This window comes from Theropithecus gelada, chromosome 7a (genome assembly GCF_003255815.1).
Source record: "Theropithecus gelada isolate Dixy chromosome 7a, Tgel_1.0, whole genome shotgun sequence".
Taxonomy (NCBI): domain Eukaryota; kingdom Metazoa; phylum Chordata; class Mammalia; order Primates; family Cercopithecidae; genus Theropithecus; species Theropithecus gelada.
The window spans coordinates 5,532,749-5,557,838 of record NC_037674.1 but is presented as its reverse complement, the minus strand read 5'-3'; the positions used below and the strand labels follow the sequence as shown (position 1 = coordinate 5,557,838).

General features: G+C 45.8%; 1 protein-coding gene across 1 annotated transcript in view; it reads right to left on the bottom strand.

Moving 5' to 3' along the window:
• OTUD7A (OTU deubiquitinase 7A) overlaps positions 1-23,561 on the bottom strand; it is a 382,571-nt gene extending 359,010 nt beyond the window's left edge. Inside the window, exon 1 of the mRNA XM_025390202.1 lies at positions 23,396-23,561. The gene's annotated coding sequence lies outside the window, so the exon portion shown is untranslated. The remainder of the gene's footprint in view (positions 1-23,395) is intronic.
• Between the last annotated feature and the right edge of the window lie 1,529 nt (positions 23,562-25,090).

Below are 25,090 nucleotides of genomic sequence, written 5' to 3'. Positions count from 1 at the left end.
CAGTAAGATTTAGGATAGACTAAATATAGACATAGAGACAATGAAAAGCCAAGGGTTGTCTTGTTGTTCCCTGCTAGGCAGGGCAGGGAAGGACCGTCCTCCTCCTCCTCTCCCAGGCTATGCCAAGAGGGCACGGTACCCTGCAGGCCTGCTGTAGCCTGGTCATCCCTGTGAGTGAATGGGCCTGCAAGGGGCTAGCACACTATGTCAGGGCATGCAGAGGATGTGATAGGGCTGCAGAGAACGCTTTCCATAAACATGTGTCCCAGGTGTAAATACAGTTCATACATGCTGCATGTTCCTGAAACAATTCCACCCATTCCCAACACACAGGAGAGCAGCGCCTAGAGCCAGGCCACTGTGCACACAGGCCTGATGCTGAGTTGGTGCCGAGTACATGATAGAAATGAAAAAAGGGTGTGATCATGGTCAAAGAGCAAGACAGCCGCTGTCCTCCACTAAGGGCTAGTGATGTTCCTTCCCTTTACCGCCATGAGAAGGAGGCTATTTGTAAAGATCCCAGGTCACAGTGACTTGGTAATATATACCTTACTCCAGAGAAGCAGTAAAATGACCTCTGACTGCCAGATCTACTGGGGCTGGTTATTGCAGGGTTCTGTGGGGGCCCTGAAGGCATAAGGGTAACACAGGGAAGACCTTGCTTTGGAGATCTGAAGAGCTCTGATAATGTCGCGACCATGAAAATCACTATTACCACGGGTAAGATTCACAAAGGCATGTGCACCTATGTCTTAATCCATTCTCACACTGGTATAAAGAGACTGGGTAACTTATGAAGAAAAGAGGTTTAATGGACTCACAGTTCCACAGGCTTAAAAGGAAGCACGGCTGAGAGGACTCAGGAAACTTACAATTATGCCGAAAGACCAAGGATAAGCAAGTATGTCTTACCACATTGAAGCAGGAGAGAAAGCGAAGGGGGAACAAAGTGCCACACATTTTTAAATGATCAGGTCTGGTGAGAACCCACTCACTATCATGAGAACAGCAAGAGGGAAGTCTGCCCGCATGATCCAATCACCTCCGACCAGCCCACACCTTCAATATGTGGGGATTACAGTTCCCACATGAGATTTGGGAGGGGACACAGAGCCAAACCATATCAACCTGCAACTTGCCCTTCAGGAGTGAGGTCCCTAACCGCAGAGTCCCTTGAAGAACACGCATTCAGTGAGGCAGGATCATGGCTTACAGGAGTGGCCTCTCTGCCTGCAGGTGCTTAGCAAGGGATGGCAGGGAAAGGCTTTGGGAAGGGAAATCAAAGGTGTCATACAAGAGGCAGGGGCTAGGGTCTTGAAGGGAAGGCCCTGCTGGGCACCCAGGGAGGAACAATAGCAAAAACGGGGGTAAAGCAGCCATGACGGCTGTGGGATTGAGATGAGGGGGATATGCAGACCAGTCTGCCTGGGGAAGCATCAAACCCTGAACTTTAAGTAATGGTTCCCCAGTTTTCAGCAATACTCTAAAAACCTGTGCTTTTTATTTTTTTTTAAATAGTTTTCTCTCATTGAGCTTGCACAATTTAAGAAATTTCAGTCAGAAGTCCACAAATAGGCTCCAGAACATCCCAGTCATCAATCTCTGAGCTGCCTCTCTCCTTTCTCTGCCCTCTGGCCTTCCCAAAGCCTTTCCCTGCCGTCCCCTGGTCTGACTCAGCAGTCATCTCTTGAGATCATGTGCTCTTCCATATCCAATGCTTTGCATTTTTTAATCTCATTGATAACAAACAAATAGACTTCTGAAAAATATGGTATGCTCAGTTGAAAAAGGCTAGTAAGTTCTTTGCCTCTGCTCAGCTGAGAGTTCCTGGAGGGGCCCATGTTGCTCCAACAGTAGCTGAGCACTCAAAGTCAGAAAGCATGCACTGGGCACTCTCAGGCCTTGGCATATAAACATACCAGTTGCTACCCTGTCCTTTTACAGATCCACTTCCCAAGCTATTTCCAACTTCAAAGTGTCCCATGAAACAGGCTTGCAGTTGCTTTTCTGTAAAGGATTTTATTTCTCCTTCCCTTATGAAGCTTAGTTTGGCTGGATATGAAATTCTGGGTTGACATTTCTCTTCCTTAACAATGTTGAATATTGGCCCCCACTCTCTTCTGGCTTGTAGAGTTTCTGCTGAGAGATCCACTGTTAATCTAATGGGCTTCCCTTTGTGGGTAACCCGACCTTTCTCTCTGGCTGCTACCTGACTTCAAACTATACTACAAGGCTACAGTAACCAAAACAGCATGGTACTGGCACAAAAACAGAGATATAGACCAATGGAACAGAACACAGACCTCAGAAATAATACCACACATCTACAACCATCTGATCTCTGACAAACCTGACAAAAACAAGAAATGGGGAAAAGATTCCCTACCTAAAAAACTGGCTAGCCATATGTAGAAAGCCGAAACTGGATCCCTCCCTTACACCTTATACAAAAATTAATTCAAGGTGGATTAAAGACTTAAATGTTAGACTTAAAACCATAAAAACCCTAGAAGAAAACCTAGGCAATACCATTCAGGATATAGGCATGGGCAAGGACTTCATGACTAAAACACCAAAAACAACGGCAACAAAAGCCAAAATAGACAAATGGGATCTAATTAAACTAAAGAGCTTCTTCACAGCAAAAGAAACTACCCTCAGAGTGAACAGGCAACCTACAGAATGAGAGAAAATTTTTGCAATCTACCCATCTGACAAAGGGCTAATATTCAGAATCTACAAAGAACTTAAACAAATTTACAAGAAAAAAATCAAACAACCCCATCAAAAAGTGGGTGAAGGATATGAACAGACACTTTGCAAAAGAAGACATTTATGCAGCCAACAGATACATGAAAAAATGCTCATCATCACTGGCCATCAGAGAAATGCAAATCAAAACCACAATGAGATACCATCTCACACCAGTTAGAATGGCAATCATTAAAAACTCAGGAAACAACAGGTGCTGGAGAGGATGTGGAGAAATAGGAACACTTTTACACTGTTGGTGGGAGTGTAAACTAGTTCAATCATTGTGGAAGACAGTGTGGTGATTCCTCAAGGATCTAGAACTAGAAATACCATTTGACCCAGCCATCCCATTACTGGGTATATACCCAAAGGATTATAAATCATGCTATTATAAAGACACATGCACACATGTGTTTACTGCAGCACTAATCACAATAGCAAAGACTTGGAACCAACCAAATGTCCATCAATGGTAGACTGGATTAAGGAAATGTGGCACACACACACCTTGGAATACTATTCATCCATAAAAAAGGATGAGTTCATGTCCTTTGTAGGGACATGGATGAAGCTGGAAACCATCATTCTAAGCACACTATTGCAAGGACAGAAAACCAAACACCTCACGTTCTCACTCATAGGTGGGAATTGAACAATGAGAACACTTGGACACAGGGTGGGGAACATCACATACCAGGGCCTGTTGTGGGGTGGGGGGAAGGTAGAGGGATAGCATTAGGAGAAATACTTAATGTAAATGACAAGTTAATGGGTGCAGCACACCAACATGGCACATGTATATATATTTAACAAACCTGTACGTTGTACACATGTACCCTAGAACTTAGAGTATAATAATAATAATAATAATAATAATAATAATAATAAAGAAAAAGAAACAGGCCTGCAGGCTCCCTGGTTTGTGGCTGGCCCCATCCTTCTGCTTACACCCATCATATCCCTAACACATACAAAGCACTTTCACAACCTTGCTGCAGGCAGGAGAATGCACCAATAAAGGGCACAGCTTCAGAAGGTCCTCAGCTCAGAGAGCCACTTAAGTGTCCAAAACCAACAACCCAAGGAGTTAACATGCAAAGCAACCCATGGTGCCCTTGGAGGCCTGACAGAAGCAAATACAGCCTCATTGGCCAGGCACATCCTGAAGTCAAGCCAAAAATGAGGCTGCAATCCAGTGACCAAACAAAAGCAGCAGTAATTCCCCAAGAATAAGAGCCAACAGACCCAGAAACAACAGAACCAGACAACTCCCACCCCACCATCACCACCACCACCAAGCTCACATAATAAATGATTACTTGGAGACCAAAATAATGCTTTAAGGGTTGATTCAAGCATTTTAAAACATGATTAAAACACTAAGTAAACAGTATGACAATATTAAAAAGACCAGGGTGATGAGAAATGAAGAGAATTTGTGTTAATGAGTACTATAATCACAAAATCAAAGACCAAGAGGCTGGTTTTTAAAGTGGCTTTGGCATGCATTAGGTAGAAGGTAGATTCATGAAGTGGAAGGAAGCATTGAGGGAATTATCCAGAATATATCAGAGAGCTGGAAGAAGGGGTAATGTGAGAGAATGGCTAAGAAATTAGAGGATGTAACGAAAAGGATCAATAAATGACTAATTGGAGATGGAAAGAAAAGAGAGAAGAGGTAGCAGGCAGCCTATGAAGAGTTAGTGGCTGGTAATGTCATAGAATCAATGTCATACATGAATTCTCTACTTAGGAAAGGTCAGAGAAGCTGATGGATGGATGGTTCATTCTCTAATCTTCCCAGGTAACCCAAAAAGATCAAGAGGGCTAATTTTCTAAGATATCACACATTCTGGTTGTACAGGTGACCCCAGGATGCAGTGTTTTCTAAACAGTGTTGTCTTTTCTCCACATTTGCAACAGTACCATGATGGAGTTGATCATTTGAACTAATCCTTTGGGTCCTGCTGACCTCCTGTTTACAGGGATGCTAGGGCTTAGCCCTTCTGGCTTCTCTGAAGCCACAGTTCACCAGTTACACATCCCCATGACTGACAATCCCATGTGAACTCTACAAAATTGGAGGCAGGCAGAGAAAGAAAAGTATTTAGATACTTCAGCTGATTGCCATTTTGTTTTGTTTTGTTTCATTTCATTTGCAACAGGGCGTTATGTCGCCCAGATTGGAGTGCAATGGCACAATCTCAGCTCACTGCAACCTCCGCCTCCTGGTTTCAAGTGATTCTCCTGCCTCAGCCTCCCTAGTAGCTGAGATTACAGGCGCGTGCCACCACGCCCAGCTAATTTTTGTATTTTTAGTAGAGATGGGATTTCACCATGTTGGTCAGGCTGGTCTTGAACTCCTGACCTCATGATCTGCCCTCTTTGGTCTCCCAAAGTGCTGGGATTACAGGCGTGAGCCACCGCACCCAGGCCCGATTGCCTTTTAACGCAAGGTAGACTTTTTGCCAGCAATTGAAGACAGTAAGTGTGGGTGCCCTCTACCTTTCACACCAGTTGCTGGCAGGAGCCCCAGGGGCAACAGACTGAAGGAGCTGCCAACAGGACAGTCTACAGTAGGCCAGGCTGAGGGGAAATCTTCATCAACTCTTGTTCCTTGGAATTTAGGATTTCTCACTTTTAAGTCGCCATGGCCTTTGAAACTAAGTTTTGCAGATGGAGAAACTCTAAAAAACTAAGGGTTGTTAACATACAACTATTTTAAAATGGGAATTTAAAACAAACAAATCTCAAACTATTGCAATAAACTATTCCATAATACAGTTTGGGTCCACAGATTTGTAACTACAAATAGCTTCTAAGAGAATACACAAAGTTCATAACCTTCAACTCAATCTGATAAAGTACCTACATGCCTCCTCCCTACAAAGGACTAAGTCAGATGTTTATGAAGACAGCTTGTGCCATGTGAGTAGCCAACTGGCCAATGCTGTGCTCCTCGATGGGCTCATCTGTGAAGTGGGCTTGAACACTGATACCTGCCTGGCAGGGTAGCTGTGAAATCTAAACTAGATAACATAGGCAAAGCACTTGGCAATCAATGATTGCTACTCTTACCACGTAGAAATGACAGCATTGATTTAAAATTCATTATATTAATGATTTAATTAAATTACTAAAGCAGTAAGAATTCCTTCAAGGTTATACTGATGAATACCCAAAAAGTCACAGACTTCCAAGAGACAGGTGGTCACTCCAAGGCCACCAGGACCAGGCAGTATACAGGAACAAGCTGCGGAGGTGGGGAAAAGTGGGACAGATGTCCAGGGTGGTACCTGCCTGCCTCCCTTCCCACCAGGCTGCTCTGCAAGGAAGGGCCTGGGTGGCCCTCACTGGGATGCCAAATCTCTAACACAATAGCTTGTCTAATCTAACAAAAGGGCCTTTGTGACGAATTGTTCTGGAGTCAAACAAAAACTCTTCTTGGAAAAGGAGCCCTAAAGTTACTACACAATGCCCAGCATCTGTGCAAAACAGTGACCTATTTCTTAAAGCACAAGAAGTCCCCAAAGACTACAAGCAAAACCCCTCAGTATCCACACAATCAGCCAGCAGACAGCAGCTTCTCAGCTTCCAGCAAACAATCTACTCCTCCACACTTTCTTTGAAATCCCCAGAAACAATGAAAAAGGAAAGGGAGACAGAAAACTAGAAAGAGAAATATATTCCACCCCCAACAAATCAAGGAGGCAGACACAACCACAAACCACAAACCACAAACCACTGAGTGTACCAGAACCAATGCAATCAGGAACACAGAGAGAGCCAGCACCCACCTCCTGAACCTGGGGAGGCACATGGGCCCCACTGGGAGAAATGGCCTAGCCCCGATGTGGTTGGTCATGAATGGGCTCTGTGGATACAGGAGCATGGCCACTGAGTGGGCCTCAGCCTGTGGACTTGGCCTTGTAGAGAGAGAGAGGCAGCAAATGTAGGACAGAAACACAAGAGGTCTGCTATGAACAACATCCAACTTAAGCCCTGAAATCTAGGGAACATAGCCTGCCTAGACAAAGGGAATTCATGTGGAGTAAATGTATTTCAGACCACAAACTTGAATCCAGTGTGCACCCCTCCCTAGCTTCACCCTCATCCCCATTCTTCAACAAAGACCTGACCCCATTCAAAAGTGACTAAAATCACAAAGCAACCAGCATGGGAATCCGGCACAGTAGACAAGGTGGCAAAGGAGAAGAGCAAATGCAGATGCCTGAGAAAATATCCATAGAGACACAGATAAAGTGACTTTATAAAAAATATTTCCAATTTTCTCTGTTAGTTTTTTATTACTACTGTAACAAATTACCACAAACTGAGTGGCTTCAAGCAATAGGAATTTATTTTCTTATAGTTTTGAAAGTCATAAATCTAAAATTGGGTTAAAATATAGGTGTTGGCAGGGCTGCATTCCTTCTGGATGCTCCAGGGAGGATCTGCTCCTTGTCTTTGATGCTTTTTAGAGGCTTCCCCTATTCTTTGGCTCGTGGACCCCTTCCAGGAAACACATCACTCTGACGTCTGCTCTCACCACCACATCTCCTTCCCTCACTCTGACCCCAGTGCCTCCCTTGTGATGACCTGGGGCCCACCTGGGTCATCCAGGATCATCTCCCTGTCTCAAGGACCTTCACTTAATCACACCTTCTGACCCCAATGCCTCCCTTGTGATGACCTGGGGCCCACCTGGGTCATCCAGGATCATTTCCCTGTCTCAAGGACCTTCACTTAATCAAACACCTGCAAATTCCCTCTTGCCACATAAGGTGACATGTGCAGAGGTTGCGAGAATTAGGAGAGGAACACCTCTGGGGGTCATTATTCTGCCCACCATAAAGAGAAACGTTTCCCTCTTCTTTTCCAACTTCTGAAGACCCCCATGTGCTTCGGCTCTGGTTCCCCACCTCCGATGATGTCAGGCAAAGTCCTGAAGCTGCCATCACTCTGGTTCTCTCTGTCTCCCTCCTTCCACTTTTAAGAAAGACTCTACTGATTATACGGTGCCTATGCAGACAATCCAGAATAGGCAATGATGTCAGGTAAAGTCCTGAAGCTGCCATCACTCTGGTTCTCTCTGCCTCCCTCCTTCCACTTTTAAGAAAGACCCTACTGATTATATTGTGCCTATGCAGACAATCCAGAATAGTCTCCCTATTTTAAAGTCAGCTGACTAGCAACCTTAATTCCATGCTCAACTTGATTTCATTTTTCAGTGCCAATTTTCTGCCAGGTATGGTAACATATTCACAGGTTTTGGGGATTAGGATACTGACATCTTTGAGGGGTTGTTATCCTGCCTACCACACTCTCTTAAAAAGGAAAAAAAAAAAAAAAAAGAACAAAGAAGAGATCATAAACCAACAGAAAGAGAATCAGGGCATGGAAAAGAAATGAAGAAATAAAAATTAAAATAAATGGGATAGGGATGAAAACCACATTAGACGCAAATTAATAATAGAATAAGGGCAATCAACCCAAGAGATAAACAAATGAAATGGAGGAGAATATGAAATATCAACTTTATCAAAGAGAAGACAAATATAAGACAAAAGAAACAATGTGCATATAATTAACATTATTGAATTGTTAACAGAAAAAAAGGTCAGAGATATAATACAAGAAAACTTCTGAAATAAACTGACTCATCTCTGTCAATTACAAGGGTTTACTGTGCTTAGTTTAGAAGAAAGTGATACAACAATACCAGCATCCAGAAACATTCAAGTAAATTAACTGAATTAAAAGAATCACGTGAACCTCTAGGTGAAAACAGGCTGATTTCAAATTTCCCCATAATAACTGTGCTAAAAGACAGGAGAAATATCTCTATATAGTTTTAAAGGAAATTATGCAACTCAAGACCTTTATAATGAGGCAAGAGATATTTTCAAGCTTGCAAGAATTCTTCAAGTGTGCGTGTGCCATGAGCCATGTGAGAAGAGAACAAGAAAGGAGGAAAACAGAGCCAGGGATTAAACAAACTATACAATGAACTTCAGACAATCAAAAAAACAAATCGAAAAAAAAGAATCCTTACCTAAGAGATGACCAATGTTATGTGCCTTGCTAATGTGAAAAGTTATAGCGTAAGTAACAAAATAGGGAAATGGGTGGAGCAAAAGGAAGCAGTGATATGCAAATTTAGCAATCTTTCAACCCGAGTGAGCAGATGCCAACCCTAAATACACAGTAAATGCAATGTTAATAAACAGCAATAATAAGCAAACAGGTATTTCATAGTTTTCCCGTAATTTTACAGCGATTGAATGGAGGCTACAGCTGCTCCTCAAATCCATCTCTTGTTCCTGGGCACTCAGCTAACCCACATGGCTATAAGCTGAGTGGCCGGGGGACATTACTTCCTGCACACCAGTCGGCTCTGCTATAGGAGCTATGCCTGGGAGGGGCTGCTACGTAAAGGGTAACTCCAGGCTGGCCTACCGAAACCAAGAAAGGGAACTTTTAGAAACTTTTATGCTCCAAGAAATAAGACATGTAAATTCAGCAAGTCTTTAATCACTAAATAAAAATATAATTTAACTGAATACTTTTTTAGTTAAAATAGCATGTATTGTAGACTAAAAATAGAATAATCTCCAACAAGTATTCTATGTATGTTCCTATGTGTTTAATAGTCTTGGATATCCACAGACTATTTCTAGAAAGATGCACAAGGAGCAATTAGTAGTAATGCCTCTTGGGAAAGGCATGGGGATTGAGGGAAGAAAATGACCCCCATTTTACCGTATGCTCTTTTGTTTTGTTTTGTTGAACTTATTCTTTTAACCTGTGCAAATACTAGATTTTTTTTCATGAAAAATAAATAACTAAGCAAAGGAAAGAGTAAAAACTAGTATGACTCAATTTTTACAGAGCAATGTACACTCTCTGCCTTGCTATACACACAGAGAGGAGCAAGGTGCTGAGAGTTTGGGGTTTGAGAAGCTCTGTTATTAGTTTTATCTTTGTAGATGTCAGTATGTTTTATGGAACATGTTTCACAAAGTTTCCCCCAAACAGATGGTTATACTCAAAATGCCATGGGCAAAGTGGAGCTCACTCAGGACCGGCTTCTTCTCAACCCCTCCTCGCCACACATGTTAATTAAACTCATCTATAATCCATGTAAAAATTAAAGTGATGACGCACAGCGGACAAAGGTTTGAACAATCCTTTGGTATGCTCCCCAAAAAGGAAAGAACACAAGGAAATTCTGACGTCTGCCCAAAGGGTCCAGATTGTCATTTCTGGCTCTGAGCTCTTTCGCAGCTGGGAGCATCACAGAAGCCGGTGGAGAAGGGGCTTGCTGGACAGAGCGCTGTCACTGGGCCAGCCCCTGACCACTGAGTCCCTCTCTTTTTCCAGGTGACCTTTCTCTAATAGTTGACAGCCGGCAAATGCCAACTATCCTTCTGTTGTCCTCATAACAATAATACTACAAGAACAATCCTGCAAGGTACCTAGTCTTACCCTCATTTCACAACATGGAAATAGAGGCTCAAAGCAGTGAGAACCTTCCTCAAGGCCCCTCAGCTCCCAGGCAATGGATAGAACAGATCTTAGATCCAGCTCCTGGGCCCAAACTTGCCCCAGCCCTGAAGGAAAACAAGAATGGACCCAGACAGTTTGTGCTCTGTCTTGAAGGAAGAGGGGCTAGGAAAATAGCCAACCAGAGCCCACAGTAGCACCTGGGGCCTGCTGTCACCTGTAAGGCAGATGTCACATACAGGGACACTAGAGCTGGTAGCTGAACCGCCTTAGCCATGGGCCTCCCAGTGGGAGGCAGCACAAATGGAAAGCAAACCCAGTGTGGGGCCCGGGGCCGGGAGTGTCTCATTCTCACCCAGGCCTGGCCTGGGCACTCGCAGTCCCCTCTGCCAGCACGTGGGTTCCCACGCCCTCCCCCTTACACACTCAGGAAAGGCAATCACATAGGGATGGCAAGCTGTCCTGGGAGAAGCCCGGGACGCAGGGGGAGTGTACAGACAGAGCAAATGCAAGCCACTGGGCAGTCAGCGCGGCCTGAGCAGGGCCCCTCGGTGTTAGGAAGAGTGTGACATACACACAGCACATGCTCCAGGGCGGGGACTACACGTGACTCCGGACTGCCCCCCACGTCCTTCAACACTTGACTTTCCCTCGCTCTGCTGTCCTGGGCATATCCTGGACCATGAGAGGTATTGCCACTTGATTGCTCACTTTTTCTTAGCAATGTCTACTTTGGACTTTCAATTCTGAAAAAAGGTTTTTCTGCTGAGACTGCAGCACTGAACCATGCGCCCTCTCATTATAATACGTGCAGTAGTTTAGTTCCTTCTTGGGCAACTTTTGCAAGAGAAAGAACATTGAAAGGGAAAAAGAAAATCAACAAGGGAAGGTTAATTACTTAAAATAAAAAAGTCCCAGTAGTACTTTATGCAGAAAGCATGGTTTCTCACCCAACATCTTGGGGACAAAAGTATGTATATCACTGTGTTGTGGCACTGTTGTCTTCCCGGAAAGGGCAGACCTTATTCTCCCGCCAAGATAAAATAACAAGGCAGCAGGTGATAAGGAGTATTGCTCAGGGGCAGAAAGGTGAGGTCAAAAGTCCCCAGCAGCCCACTGAGGACCTCTTGGAGCAAGGAGAGAGCCCATAAGACAGGTGTGGCAGGTAGCCAGAGGGCAAGGGTGGCAAGGAGACTGAGGTGACAGCCACTGACCAGAGTAGTCATAGTCAAGATGCTGAGGGAGGCCTGAATGCCTTCGCCCCGAGGTCCAACGCCTCTTGCTGTGCAGTGTGGCTAGTGTGGAAGGCTTCGTTCAAAGACCCCTCTACAAAGCGGAAATCCTAGACAGAGAAAATAGAGACCAGAGGAAGAGGCAGCAGCTCAGCCATGTGCACTTGCCAAATGCCCAGGTGCAGACGGATGGGACCCAACCTTGCAGGACAGGGCAGCGGGAATAGTTAAGGGCACAAAGACTTGTCCAAGGAAAACACTATTAAGGAAGGAAAGCAGGTATTTGTTCGCACGGATGGATAATGCAATACAGGTGCTGCTGCCACAGAAGACGACAAGGCTAGAGATGCAGGAGAATGAGGCAAACATAACAAGAACAACGGCCAGGTTCCCTGTCTTGGCTCACATCCCCATCCCACTGCACACCACCAACCCAGCCAGCCCCACCATTCACTGGGCTGGCCGCTGTGCTAGCCTTGGGCAGAGTCAGCCTCACATGAATGTCTTCATTTCAGCCTCCCACAGATGTCACTAAAATGTCAGGGAGGCAGTGGTGGAGTCCACCAGACCAACCATCACCAGGTGAGGGGCAGTCACATGGACAGGGCCATCCCAAGTGTGCTGGTCACTCTGACCACTGTGGAAGACCACAGACTGCCATCCTCAGTCTCCTCACCAGTAGAATGGGAACAAATTCCCTCCTGACAACAGAGTTATTGGGAGATCAAATTAGATAATCTACACAAAAGTATTCTGCAAACCGCAAAGCACTATAAAACGGTAAAGACTTGATGATATACTGTACGCAAGTTAACAAACCTGGCAAACTGTTTGATTTCCTTCTGCATGACCGTACATTTTACCATTGTTTGTTTTCATAACAAAACTATTTTTTTGTTGTTGTTGTTTTATTTTTTAACTTGACAAAACTGTGTGTTTTTGTTGTTTATATTTTGGTGTACAACACATCATGTTGTACATGGAAGGGCTAAATAGAGCTAATTAATGTATGCATTACCTTACATGCTTATTACTTTTTATGGTAAAAACATTTAAACTCTACTCTTAGCAATTGTCAAGTCTTTAATACATTGTTATTAATAATTTAGCCACCACATTATACAAGAGATCTCGTGAACATAAACATTGGTAAGCCAGCTATATATTCAGTTAAGTGATATAAAACCATCATTTGATCAAATAGTAAACATTCTACCAGTTCATCTCGCAGATGTCTTTCAATTCTCTGCTTTAAGGAAACCAACTTTCTTTCCCCTTTGTGGGATAATATATAAGAAGAGAAGAGGAACTCATGGTCCTTCCTGTTTGTCCTGGACCTGTCTCCCTGCATTTCTAAAGTTACAAGAACTTCCTTGAAGCTAGTGGTTCTCAAATCCAGAATCAATAGGGGCTTTTATAAAAGTCCCAGAGGGTTCCAAGGCTGTGGCTCGGTTGCTGATATCAGAACCTCTTGGGGAAGTGCCCAGACATTAAGATTTTTAAAGTACCCACGTCGTTTCAATGGGAAGTGGAGGACCCCTGGCCTGGGCCCTTCAGAGAGCCAGGACAGCCACAGCTCTGAGGACGTACCCAGCAGTGACACAGGCCTGGCAGTGGTATCTCCTTTCTGGGGGAGATATTAAGAGAATTTGAGGTTTAGGATTTGCCACCATTTTTAAATATACGAAGTTAATGTAATCAATCATCTTAATCGATCACGTCTTTTCTTCCATTATGAATTTTCTTTTTTCCTTAAAGATTGTTTCAAACATGACATATTCATGTGACCTTCCATTTTCTCTTTTCTATCCCTAACATTTTCAAGGTAGTACAACTAATTTATTTCATTCTTAAAAATCTATGGAACGGAAAATCTGAAACCATAGTTCTTCTTTGAACTCGCACTCTGCTGTATGACAAGCAAGTCCCCTTACAACTGATCAGTAAATTATCTGGTTTTTGTTTATTTGCAACCCAAGTAAACACAATTTTGCATGCCACTGAACTGCAAGCTTAAGTATGAAATGTTTCAAATTTTATATAAGCAACTTCCCCAACTGCAACACTTCTGAACTCATGGGAGCTAAGCAATTCGAGGAAGAGTAATTAAATTTCTAATTTTAATTCCCATAGGGCTACTAAATGCATTTAACAAACATGAATGGAGAGACTGTTCTGACCAAGGTGCCTCAGAGATGTAACAAGAAATAATGCATGAGCTTCTCCTCAAGGGCTTAAGAGTCAGAGGGAGGAACAATGTCCACACAACTCATTTCTAATTATAAATACTTGTTCAAATGCTCAGTATTCTCCTCGACCCCAGAAGTGGAGATAAATATATATATAATTTTTTTTTTTTTTTTTTTGAGACGGACTCTCACTCTTGTCACCCAGGCTGGACTGCAGTGGCATCATCTAGGCTCACTGCAAGCTCCGCCTCCTGGGTTCATGCCATTCTCTTGCCTCAGCCTCCCAAGTAGCTGGGACTACAGGCACCCACCACCATGCCCAGCTATTTTTTCTTTTAATTTTTAGTAGAGATGGGGTTTCACCATGTGGGATATCAGAGTAGGCAGCTATGGTTCTTCATTTCACATGTTTAGTTAAGACCTAGAGAATATCCCCAGAGTGAGGACCCAAGCCAGAAGGAGTCCTCCTCTAGGCTGGGGGCACTCTCTTTCCCCAGCCTGGACCAGGTTCTCTAGTCACTAGTCAATGGGCATGGAAGGAGTCTAATGTGAATGCAACCACACACCGATCTTCTAATAAACCATACATGCTAAGCAGTGGGCTGGCACCTGTATCCACTCCTCAACTAGGCCCCTGAAGCACCTTTTCTGATGATGCATTTCTGACCATACTGCTTGCCAGATTGTAAATGGAATAAGTCAGTTTTGGTAGGAGAAACCTTGTCTGCCTCTTCCAGTACAGGCAGAGGACCCCGGAAGGACATCCCAACTGGCTGCATGTGCTGTGCCTGAGAACCCAGAGTCAGTGGGCACTAATAACCACGTGGACCCAAGGGCTGAGTCCACATTCAACACCTCAGATGAGGTAGAGAGAATAATCAAGAGATTTGGGGGTGAACTGCAACCCATCCTTGCAATTCTAGGACATGTTTCCAAGAGGTTAAGTGCAGCCTTTCAACGTGCCTACTCAATAGCTGCAGACCCACAATACCAAGTTAAACAGACAACCAGAGAGTTTTCACTCAATCTAATAATCTAATGCTGCACTTGCAAAGGACCCACGTGCTTCCTTGGGGGCCCATGTCATCCCACAGATGGCACAGAGACCCCTGTGTCCTTCACCATGGCAGTCAACACCAATGGCAATAAAAGGCCGGTGGTCTCAGAGCCAAGGACATGCTCTGGGAGCAGCTCTAGGCTCTGCAAGGGAATGTACTTAGGGTGGGGGTGACAGTGCAGACCCTAGCATGGGGTCATGCCTCCCCCAGGGGAAAATGCCAAGACCACCCTCTCTGGCAGGACCTCAGGTCACAGTCACTGCCCACTATCCTCCCTGAAATCTACTCACAGGACTCTATCTTTGGAATGTTATTCTTTTTCCTCTCCCCCATCCCCTAGTTTTTCATGTAAAGGACTAATCTTTCATCATCCCCAAGGATAAGGAAGCATGTTCTGCAATGATCCTGCCCAATTAGCCCTTGCATGCCTGCTATTCTCATACACAGCAGCACCTGAGGTACAGGAGATGTAACCAGCTTCCCAGGGAGCTCGCTATCTACTCTGATTGAGAGGAACTTCACTTAGCATTGCTTAACAGAGCTGGCTTGTATTAGCTCATTTTCACACCACTGATAAAGACATACCCGAAACTGGGACGAAAAAGAGGTTTAATTGCACTTACAGTTCCACATGGCTGGGTAGGCCTCAGAATCATGGTGGGAGGTGAAGGGCACTTCTTACATGGCAGTGGCAAGAGAAAAATAAAGAACAAGCAAAAGTGGAAACCCCTGATAAACCCATCAGATCTCACGAGACTTACTCATTATCACAAGACTAGCACAGGAAAGACCAGCCCCCATGATTCAATTACCTCGCCCTAGGTCCCTCCCACAACATGTGAGAATTCTGGGAGACACAATTCAAGTTGAGATTTGGGTGAGAATACAGACAAACCATATCAATATGCCCCTGGCCCCCTCCAAATTTCATGTCTTCACATTTCAAAACCAACTGTGCCTTCCCAACAGTCCCCAAAAGTTTTAACTCATTTCAGAATTAACTTAAAAGTCCACAGTCCAAAGTCTCACCTGAGACAAAGAAAATTCCCTTCTGCCTATGAGCCTGTAAAATCAAAAGCGAGCTAGTTACTTTCTAGACACAATGGGGGGTACAGGTATTGGGTAATACAGCCATTCCAAACGGGAGAAATTGGCCAAAACAAAGGGGTTACAGGGCCCAGGCAAGTACAAAATCCAGCAGGGCAGTCAAATCTTAAAGCTCCAAAATGATCTCCTTTGACTCCAGGTCTCACATCCAGGTCAGGCTGATGATAGAGATGGATGCCCATGGTCTTGGGCAGCTCCACCCCTGTGGCTTTGCAGGGTACAGCCTCCCTCCTGGCTGCTTTCAGGGGTTGGTGTTGAGTGTCTGTGGCTTTTCCACGTGCACGGTCCAAACTGTTGGTGGATCTACCATTCTGGGGTCTGGAAGACGGTGGCCCTCTTCTCATAGCTCCACTAGGCAGTGCCCCAGTAGGGACTCTGTGTGGGGGCTCTGACCCCATATTTCCCTTCTGCACTGCCATAACAGAGGTTCTCCATGAAGGCCCCGCCCCTGCAGCAAACTTTTACCTGGGCATCCAGGCGTTTCCATATATCTTCTGAAATCTAGGTGGTGGTTCCCAAAACTTAATTCTTGACTTCTGTGTACCCACAGGCTCAACAGCACCTAGAAGCTGCCAAGGTTTGGGGCTTCCACCCTCTGAAGCCACAGCCTGAGCTCTACGTTGGTCCCTTTTGGCCACAGGTGGAGCGGCTGGGACGCAGGGTACCAAGTCCCTAGGCTGTGCAGCTCGGGGACCCTGAGCCCAGTCTATCAAACCACTTTTTCCTCCTGGGCCTCCAGACCTGTTCTCTAGAGGGGCTGCCATGAAGGTCTGTGATGTGGACTGGAGACATTTTCCCCATGGTATTGGTGTTTAACATTAGGATCCTTGCTACTTATGCAAATTTCTGAAGCTGGATTAAATTTCTCATCAAAAAACGGAGTTCTCTTTTCTACTGCATTGTCAGGCTGCAAATTTTCTGCACTTTTATGCTCTCTTTCCCTTTTAAAATGAAATGCTTTTAACAGCATCTAAGTCACCCTTTGAATGTTTTGTTGCTTAGAAGTTTCTTCTGCCAGATACCCTAAATCATCTCTCTCAAGTTCAAAGTTCCACAAATCTCTAGGGCAGAGGCAAAACGCCACCAGTCTCTTTGCTAAAACATAACAAGAGTCACCTTTGCTCCAGTTCCCAACAAGTTCCTCATCTCTATCTGAGACCACCTCAGCCTGGACCTTACTGTCCACATTGCTATCATCATTTTTGTCAAAGCCATTCAACAAGTCTCTAGGAGATTCCAAACTTTCCCACATTTTCCTGTCTTCTTCTGAGCCCTCCAAACCGTTCCCACCTCTGGCTGTTACCCAGTTCCAAAGTCACTCCCACATTTTTTGGGTATCTTTTCAGCAACACCCCACTCCACTGGTACCAATTTACTGCATTAGTTTGTTTTCACCCTGCTAATAAAGACACACCTGAAACTGGGAACAAAAAGAGGTTTAAGTGGACTTAAACAGTTCCACATGGCCGGGTAGACCTCAGAATTATGGCGGGGAGCAAAAGGCACTTCTTGCATGGTGGTGGCAAGAGGAAAATGAAGAGGAAGCAAAAGCAGAAACTCCTGATAAATACATCAGATCTTGTGAGACTTATTCACTATCATGAGACTAGCACGAGAAAGACCAGCCCCATGATTCAATTACCTCCCTCTGGGTCCCTCCCACAACACATGGGAATTGTGGGAGATACAACTCAAGTTGAGATTTGGGTGGGGATACAGCCAAATCATATCATGGCTAATGACTTTTAACTCCAAGAATCCCCAAGCCATAGAAGCCCCTCCATTCTTGTTACCCACGCCTCCTTCTTCACACACACACACACACACACACACACACACACACACAAGTCAAAGCAAGTTCATCTAAGCAATGCCTTGGTTACAAGTGCAAACTATAACTACATCAACTGTCAAAGGATAGAAACTGGGCTAATGGGAAGTGAGACAAATACCGTCTCCAATTCCTTTTATTGAACAAGTTATCAATCTAGAACTTAAGAACCCATGGTATACACTCACTCATCTGTTCTACCCTAAAGCCTAGAGGATGGCCCGAGAGATATTCTGCCCTTGTGGCCCCACCTGGGGCTGTGCCCAAGGTCACACAACTGGTCATCAAATTCAAGCATGTCTCATTTATTTTTACTGTTCAGTGATGATTCTTTCAAGAGATGGTATATTATTTAAAAGACAGTCAAAACAAATACTCCAATTCATACATTTCAAAAAGAAAAAGTTAACTATGTACCTCTTGGATGTCAAACAATTTTTGTAAAAGGCATGAAAAATTGTACATGCACATGTGTTGCCCACACTACAATAGCACAGGTTTTCTTGAAACCTCAAATCATCATTAGAGGAATTTTGAGAGAATGGGCTGTAACCATGGTATGAGTTTTAGACCCCCAAGATAAAAGGGTATTGCATGGACTTCAGGGATGACGTAAGGTGATCTGGGGGAGGAGGACGTGCTGAGTCCCAGGACACTGTGCATTTTGTGATCTCTTCTGCAACAAAGACATGACAGGCTAGCCCTGAGCTTACTGTAAAAACTCGGAGAACTTAATTCACAGAAAGTTCCTAAAATGTGAGCGCAGAGATTATCTGGGTAAATTATTTGAAGATGGGTGTGTTAGCCCTGTGGGCAGGAAAACTGGGGTCTTCTCAGAGGTAGCAAGGTTCAACCCGTCTGCACCACAGACAGATGTCTGCTCTCACTCCAGGCAGCCACCTCCTCTCGAGTGCGCTCCTAAACCTTTGTCTCAGTAACTGAGAAACTTAATCTAATCTCACAGAGGGATGGGTGTATGGTCTGTTCACACCAATCCCCAGCACCATGTGAAACTTAACAGTAATCTAATAAAACAAATGAAACGCTGAACAGACAAGGAAATGAATTTCAAAGGTCTAATTTTATGTTTCATAAAAGTCAATACTGCATCTTACTCATGTATATTCATTCAGACATCAAATTTCCATTATATTTATAAGGAAAACTAGGTTAAGAATAAACTATGCTCAAATAGAAAATATTTCCTTGGAAGGAGAAACTCAAAATCCTTCAATCCTACAAAATGAGTTTACTTTAGACTTACCTACTTAACTAAGACAGATGTATTTAAAACCTGTATTAGCATTAATGTGTATTTGACTTCTCAGAATGTGAGATGCTGTAGAGCAGAAATCAGTAATAGCAAGGACTGGGGCTTTGTGGAATCACACAATTTTACCAAGTAAGGCTTTAGATGCATGGGAGGCTAACTCTTTCCCTTTGCCACGAGGAGCCTAGAGCATGACGGGCCAGGCCTTGGCCAGCTGTGGCTGCTGCATGGCCCACTCCCTCCCAATCCTAGTCTATACTCCCCCACTTCCTGGTCCAGAAATGCTGTGTGCAAACCAGCCAGCTAAACACGCCTCCACAACACAGGCAAGTAATAAGGCAGCGTCCGGCCCTTCTCTCCACTTCAGCTTTTTAAAGACTTATTTTTAACCCACTTCTCCCGTCTGTTACTATGAATGATGAAGAACGCCATTCTAAAAGTGTGATGAAGGCGGTTCCCCCCTTGTGGCATCTGTGTTAAGGCCATCTTATTCTTGGTCTCACACACAAACTTTTTGGGAGACACGGCAGTTTACCAATGGGCAAACAAAATTCTTTTTCCAAGGTTCAAGGGTAAAATATTTTCACATTAAATACATTACAAAAAAGAACCACCATATTTTATTCCCATTTTGTCCTCAAGAATGAACAGCTTCCAAAGGGATTTGGCATCACCTATTTTACATCTAGTGGCACTTCCCCTTTAACCATTTACAGTGTTCAATCAAGGTGAAAAGCCTGGTTAACTAAAGCTGAAAAACATGTTATTCCCATTTGCCCCCTTGAAATCAATAGTTCAGTTTTCCACGCAATTTCAATGGAATGAGAAGCATAAAGAAATGCCCAGTCATAGCACTGGGCTAATTCTCTAGTAGGGCATCTATGAAACTTATTTCCTTTTAAAATGTGATGTTCCCTTTTGCATGGGGGCTCCATGAGAACCTCAGGAGAAGAGAGGAGTCTTTGGTCTTCAGTAACACACGCAGATGCTGCAATGACCATCTAAGCATGGGAAACACCAATCCCAACTCGCCAAGATGGCCCTGGAGCACAGGCTGGCCTCTCCGAGCTCAGTCCCTGTGAGGAAAAGCCTCCCGGGGAACATGTGGTCGGATAACCCGGCACACACTTAAAATCAGATTAAGCACATTTTAAGTGAAAAAGCATAGTTGCCTTTTTTTTTTTCCTTGTTTTCATTTTCTAGGGAAAAATAAAAGCACAGTAATGAAATGTTTTTCATCAGAGAAATTTTAAGGCCAAAAGCCCTTCTCATCTCATTTAGGCACATCATGGAAATAAATATGGCACCACCAGGAGGTCAGAGGCCATGACTTGCACACAGCTTGCTCAGAGCAAGCTGCCCCTTCCCTCCTCCACCAGGCTTGGGGGCCACAGGAGTTACTTCCTAAGCGGACACCTGCCACCTATAACCCAGGGCAAGGGGTCAAATAGGTTCCTCTAGGAAGTGCCACCACACAAGGTCCCAGGGCTTCAGTCAATCGGGAGTCAAAGCCAGGAGCAAACAGCAAGGGGGTGCGGGAGAGGATTTCCACGCGATGCCCTGGCTGGCACATTCACGCCCTGACCAGGACACCAGCCTGTAGTTCACTGAAGTCAACTTTCTCCTCTCCAAACTAACACTCTCACTTCTGCAGTCTGAGAAGGCACTCAGTCGTGAGGCTCAAAGTGTGCTAAGGGCCACCTTCCAAAGACATGGAGCCACTGAAGCAATTTCTCTGCTAGGGAGGCCTACATTCCAGACTCCACAACCTGTGGTCATTCAAGTATGTGCCCCCAACCCTTTCTTAAGTTTCCATCTCTTGGGAGACAGGCATGCGGGAGCGGAGCGGGAGGGGCGGGGGGAACCGGGGGCGGACCACACCGGGGCACACACACGCACCCACCTCAACTTGGCGACCCACTCCCAAGGTGGCTCTGACACACGCCTGCCAAGCCGCGTTTAGCACGCCCCCTGCTGGCCCAAAAGAGCTGATTCAACCTTTCTTCTGTGGGCCTAAGGCATGAATAAATGACCTTAAGATCCCAGAGGGAACAGAAAGAAAATCAGGGCAATTTTGACTTCTTAGAAACAGAAGATGTGACAGTGATCTCTTTTGGGAGATCACTGACAGCTCCCAAATTTAAGCACTCTAAACATACAAGGGGGGATGAAGAGGCTTTAAAGCGGATGTTTTAAAATGTGTTAGGGAAATGAGTGACCCATACCTAAAGGTTTAGTGGAAACACTTGCATTTGAAGTTTTACAAGTACTACAGTGGGTTAAACCATAAACGTGGCGAATATTTTCACGAGTCTACAGGTGAAAAAAAAAAAAAGATGGATACGGGGCCAGATTGGTTTCACAGACTCCATTTTCACAGTTTGCAATCTAGACCCTTAAAAACCAATCTTCATACTACTGAAGACACTCTGTAAAGCAGAATCTCTGCCACAACTCAAGAGTTGAGCTCTAAAGCAACTACACACAGCGGGAACGGTATCATCCAAAAGCAGCTCATTTGGAGCCAGTTTCTCATCTCACTGAGGCACACCATTGGGAATAAATGCGGCACCATCAGGAGGTCAGAGGCCAAGAATTACACACGCTTGCTCAGAGAAAGGCGTCCCCTCTCCTTCTCCACCAAGCCTGGGGGCCTCAGGAGTTACTTTCTAAGGGAACACCTGCCACCTATGATCCAGGCCCAGGTGAGACCTGCATGTGGCAATACTTTGTAAAGCGGTGATTTCCACCCATTATCACCTTGAACACTAAAGGCCTAAGTAACCACTGTTCTCCCATTCTTTTCACACCAATACAGGGTTCAAAAGATCGAAGTTCTAACCAGGTTCCAACTTTTGCGTGGCATATGCTATTAAATTCCTTACAGACCCAAAACAATCACAGTAATAATTTAAGGCATACTTATTTTAACCAATTGGGAGTTGTCATTAATTATTAAATATGAAAATGTCAATACGTTTGTCCCTTATTGGATATCCTTTCGATATGATAGGCTTAAGTAGATACTCAGATTGTCTTGGGAACTTGCTTAGTTTTGTTCCCATAAGAATTGGTACTAATGGCACACGCACAATAAAATAACGAAGTGTTGATCCCAGTTAGCGGGGCATGTTTATCCAGACCTGAGAGTGCCATTCAGATCTACCTCTGTTCTTCTGAATGTTCTTTGGCTCTTGAAGAGGCCTTTGAAGGTGGTGGGACACACAGCTGCTTAGAGGACCCTAGTGAACCTGCCTCCCCGCCTTTGCCCAGGGCAGGCTTCTCCCGGGCACACCCTGGAGGAGGAGGATGGTGAAGAAGGACACCTGCAGATTTTCCTGAAGCAATTAAGACCTGTAAAGATGTAGGTCCCGCTGTCAACCTTTTCCTGGACACATTATCTGCCCCATAATATTTTTAAAAATTGTTCCTCTTACAGCCCACTTCCATTTACCAAGCTATCACCCGGCGGTAACCATGTGCATGTCATACATGACTTTCCCCTGGATCCTTGTGCTGTGGATGAAGGGATTCCCTGATCCGGGTCTCACAAGTTTCCCTTCAGCTACTCTTAAATCTATTCATTCTCCAGTCAATAGACAGAAATAAAAGTCATTTGCACTTGTGTGAGGTAGCTGAGTTTACAGAGCAGAGGCAAATCCATTTTATTACAGACATTCTGAAAGGGCTGCAATAGCTTCACCGGGCGGGAGGAGGGTACACTTGAGCGGTTGTGTCCAATGAAGGAAAGTTTTAGTTAATGATGACATCACTGACATCTCCCAAATTTAAAGGAGCACTTAAAGCACCGCAGATGCAATTTTTTCCCCTCCAGTGAGGAGATATTAGGGAAGGCCTCTGGGTTCACAGCCAAATTGCATTAATGGTTTGCCTGCTGTCCAGCGAGACCCAGCAGAGCGAGCGGGACGGCGGTGCGCGGGGCCGCGGGGGCCCACGCAGCCACAGCTCCGGTGCCCGGCGAGCGGCCTCGCGCGCTGCTCGGGGCCGGGCCTTGACCGGCCGTCTGTCAGAGCCGCGGGACCCCCGACGCGCGCGCACGGACCGAGGGACCGGTCGCCCCACGCCTGGCATCACGTTCCAGTGCGGACAGCCAAAGGGCTGAGCGGAGACAGCAGCCCCGACCCAGCCGGAGCGCCGCGCCCTGCCCGAGAGAGGCGCGCCACGCCGGGCCGGAGCCCGTGGCCCCGGAGCCCGCGGGGTCCAGAGCGGAGCCCGCAATGCAGACGCGCCGGCGAGCCCAGCCGGGGCCCGCGCCCCCCGCGTCCCCGCGCCCCGGCCCCGCGGTGGCCCGGCCTCAACGCCCACCTGCCTTGCCACGGAGCTCGGGAAGGAGCCGGTGCCGGCCCCGCGCCGGGACAGCGCACCTGCCTGGTCCGCGGGCCCGGCCCCGCCGCCCGCCGGCAGCACCGCGGCCAGCGCCGTCTTACCTGCCGCGCCGAGCCGCTCCGCTCCGCCAGCCCGCAGCGCCGCAGTCGCTGCTACCCGACTTCCATTTTCTCTCGTTTTAAAGGAAAACCAGATCAGCTGTTTTGCTCGCGCTCGGGCTCCGCAGCCCCCTCCCCAGCTGCCGCTCGCGGTCCCGGTGGCCTCTCCTCCTCCGCCTCCTCCCGCGCTCCGCTCCGCCCCTCGCGCCCCTCCGCTCCGCCCGCGGCCGCGCGCAGCGCCCGCCTCCCGGCTCCGCCTGCAGCCTCCCGGCGCGCGCCCTCCCCCGACGTCACCGGTCGCGTTCACGCCCCGCCCCAGCCCCGCGTGAACGTGCGCGCGCCGCGCCCTGTGCCCCGCCCCCGCACCGCCGGGGCCGGGCACGGAGAGCGCGTGCTCGCGGCCGCGAGCCCCGGGCGGACGCACAGCGCCCTCGCGCCCGCGCCCGCGCCCGCGCGCCCGTTCTGGCTCTCCCACGCTTGCCCCTCGGGGTGGCCCCTTCTGCGCTCTCCGCCTGGACTGCAGGAAACGCTGGCTTAAATAGCCTGCCTTTTCCTGCTGCCTGACTCGAGCCATCTGCGGCCACCTATCTCGTTTCTTCCCCCTGGCTGGCGCACCGTTCCTTCCTAAACATCCCAAACTTTCTCCCACCCAGGCTGTCCAGGCTGCAGTTTCCACGCCCTGCGCTGGGGCCTGTGCATCACGCCTAATCCAAAGCTGGTCCTTTTACCTCCCAAAGAGGTTCTCTGACCTTTTCCCATTTTTTGCCTTCCTCTAAAGACTTTTTCACGCCACCCCTTCAGATGTTTCCCCTCCCTGATGCCAAGACCTGCTTGCTGCTCTGGGCCCTTCTCACGTCACCCTCTAGATGTAGCCGCGCCTCCTTATCCCAAACAGGACGTTATATTGCAGATGACCCATACCATCCTGGTGTACTTCTAAACAATCAATCATTATTTTACTTTTAGTTTAGGACTTCTTGCTTCACTTTAAACATTGTATATGTTTAATAGTGTTTGATAATTTATTTCACTTTTAAAATTAATATTCAGTAAATTGGTTTTTTGATATGTAATCCTGTAATCTTAAAACCTTGTTTGGATTCATGTAACCACTAGCACAATAAAGAACTCTATAGTTCTGCCCTTTTATAACCACGACCCCCCATCCCTAACTTTTGGTAACCCCCGATAGGTTCTCCATTGCTAAGGTTTTGTCTTTGTGAATGTGTCGTATACATGGAATTATGCAATATGTAACATTTTGAAATTGACTTTATTCCCTCATCATTATGCCTTGGAGATTCATCCATGTTACTGTGTATAGTCCTTTTTATTGTTGGGGAAAGTCTCATTATTTGTACCACATTTTGTTTATCTAGTCACCCACTGGAGAATATTTGGGTGGTTTCCAGTTTTTGGCGACTGTGAATAAACATTCTATAAACATTTGCATGCAGCGTTTTGTTTGGACAAAAGTTTTTAAATTAGTTGGCTAAATATCTAGGAGTGCAATTGCTAGATCTTATGGTAAATTTGTTTAACTTTATAAGAACCAAACAGTTTTCTAGAGTGGCTGTAGCATTTTTATAACCATCAGCAAATATGAATCCCTTTCCTTAATCATCGCCAGCACTTGATATTGGCTATCTCTATCTATCTATCTATCTATCTATCTATCTATCTATCTATCTATCTACC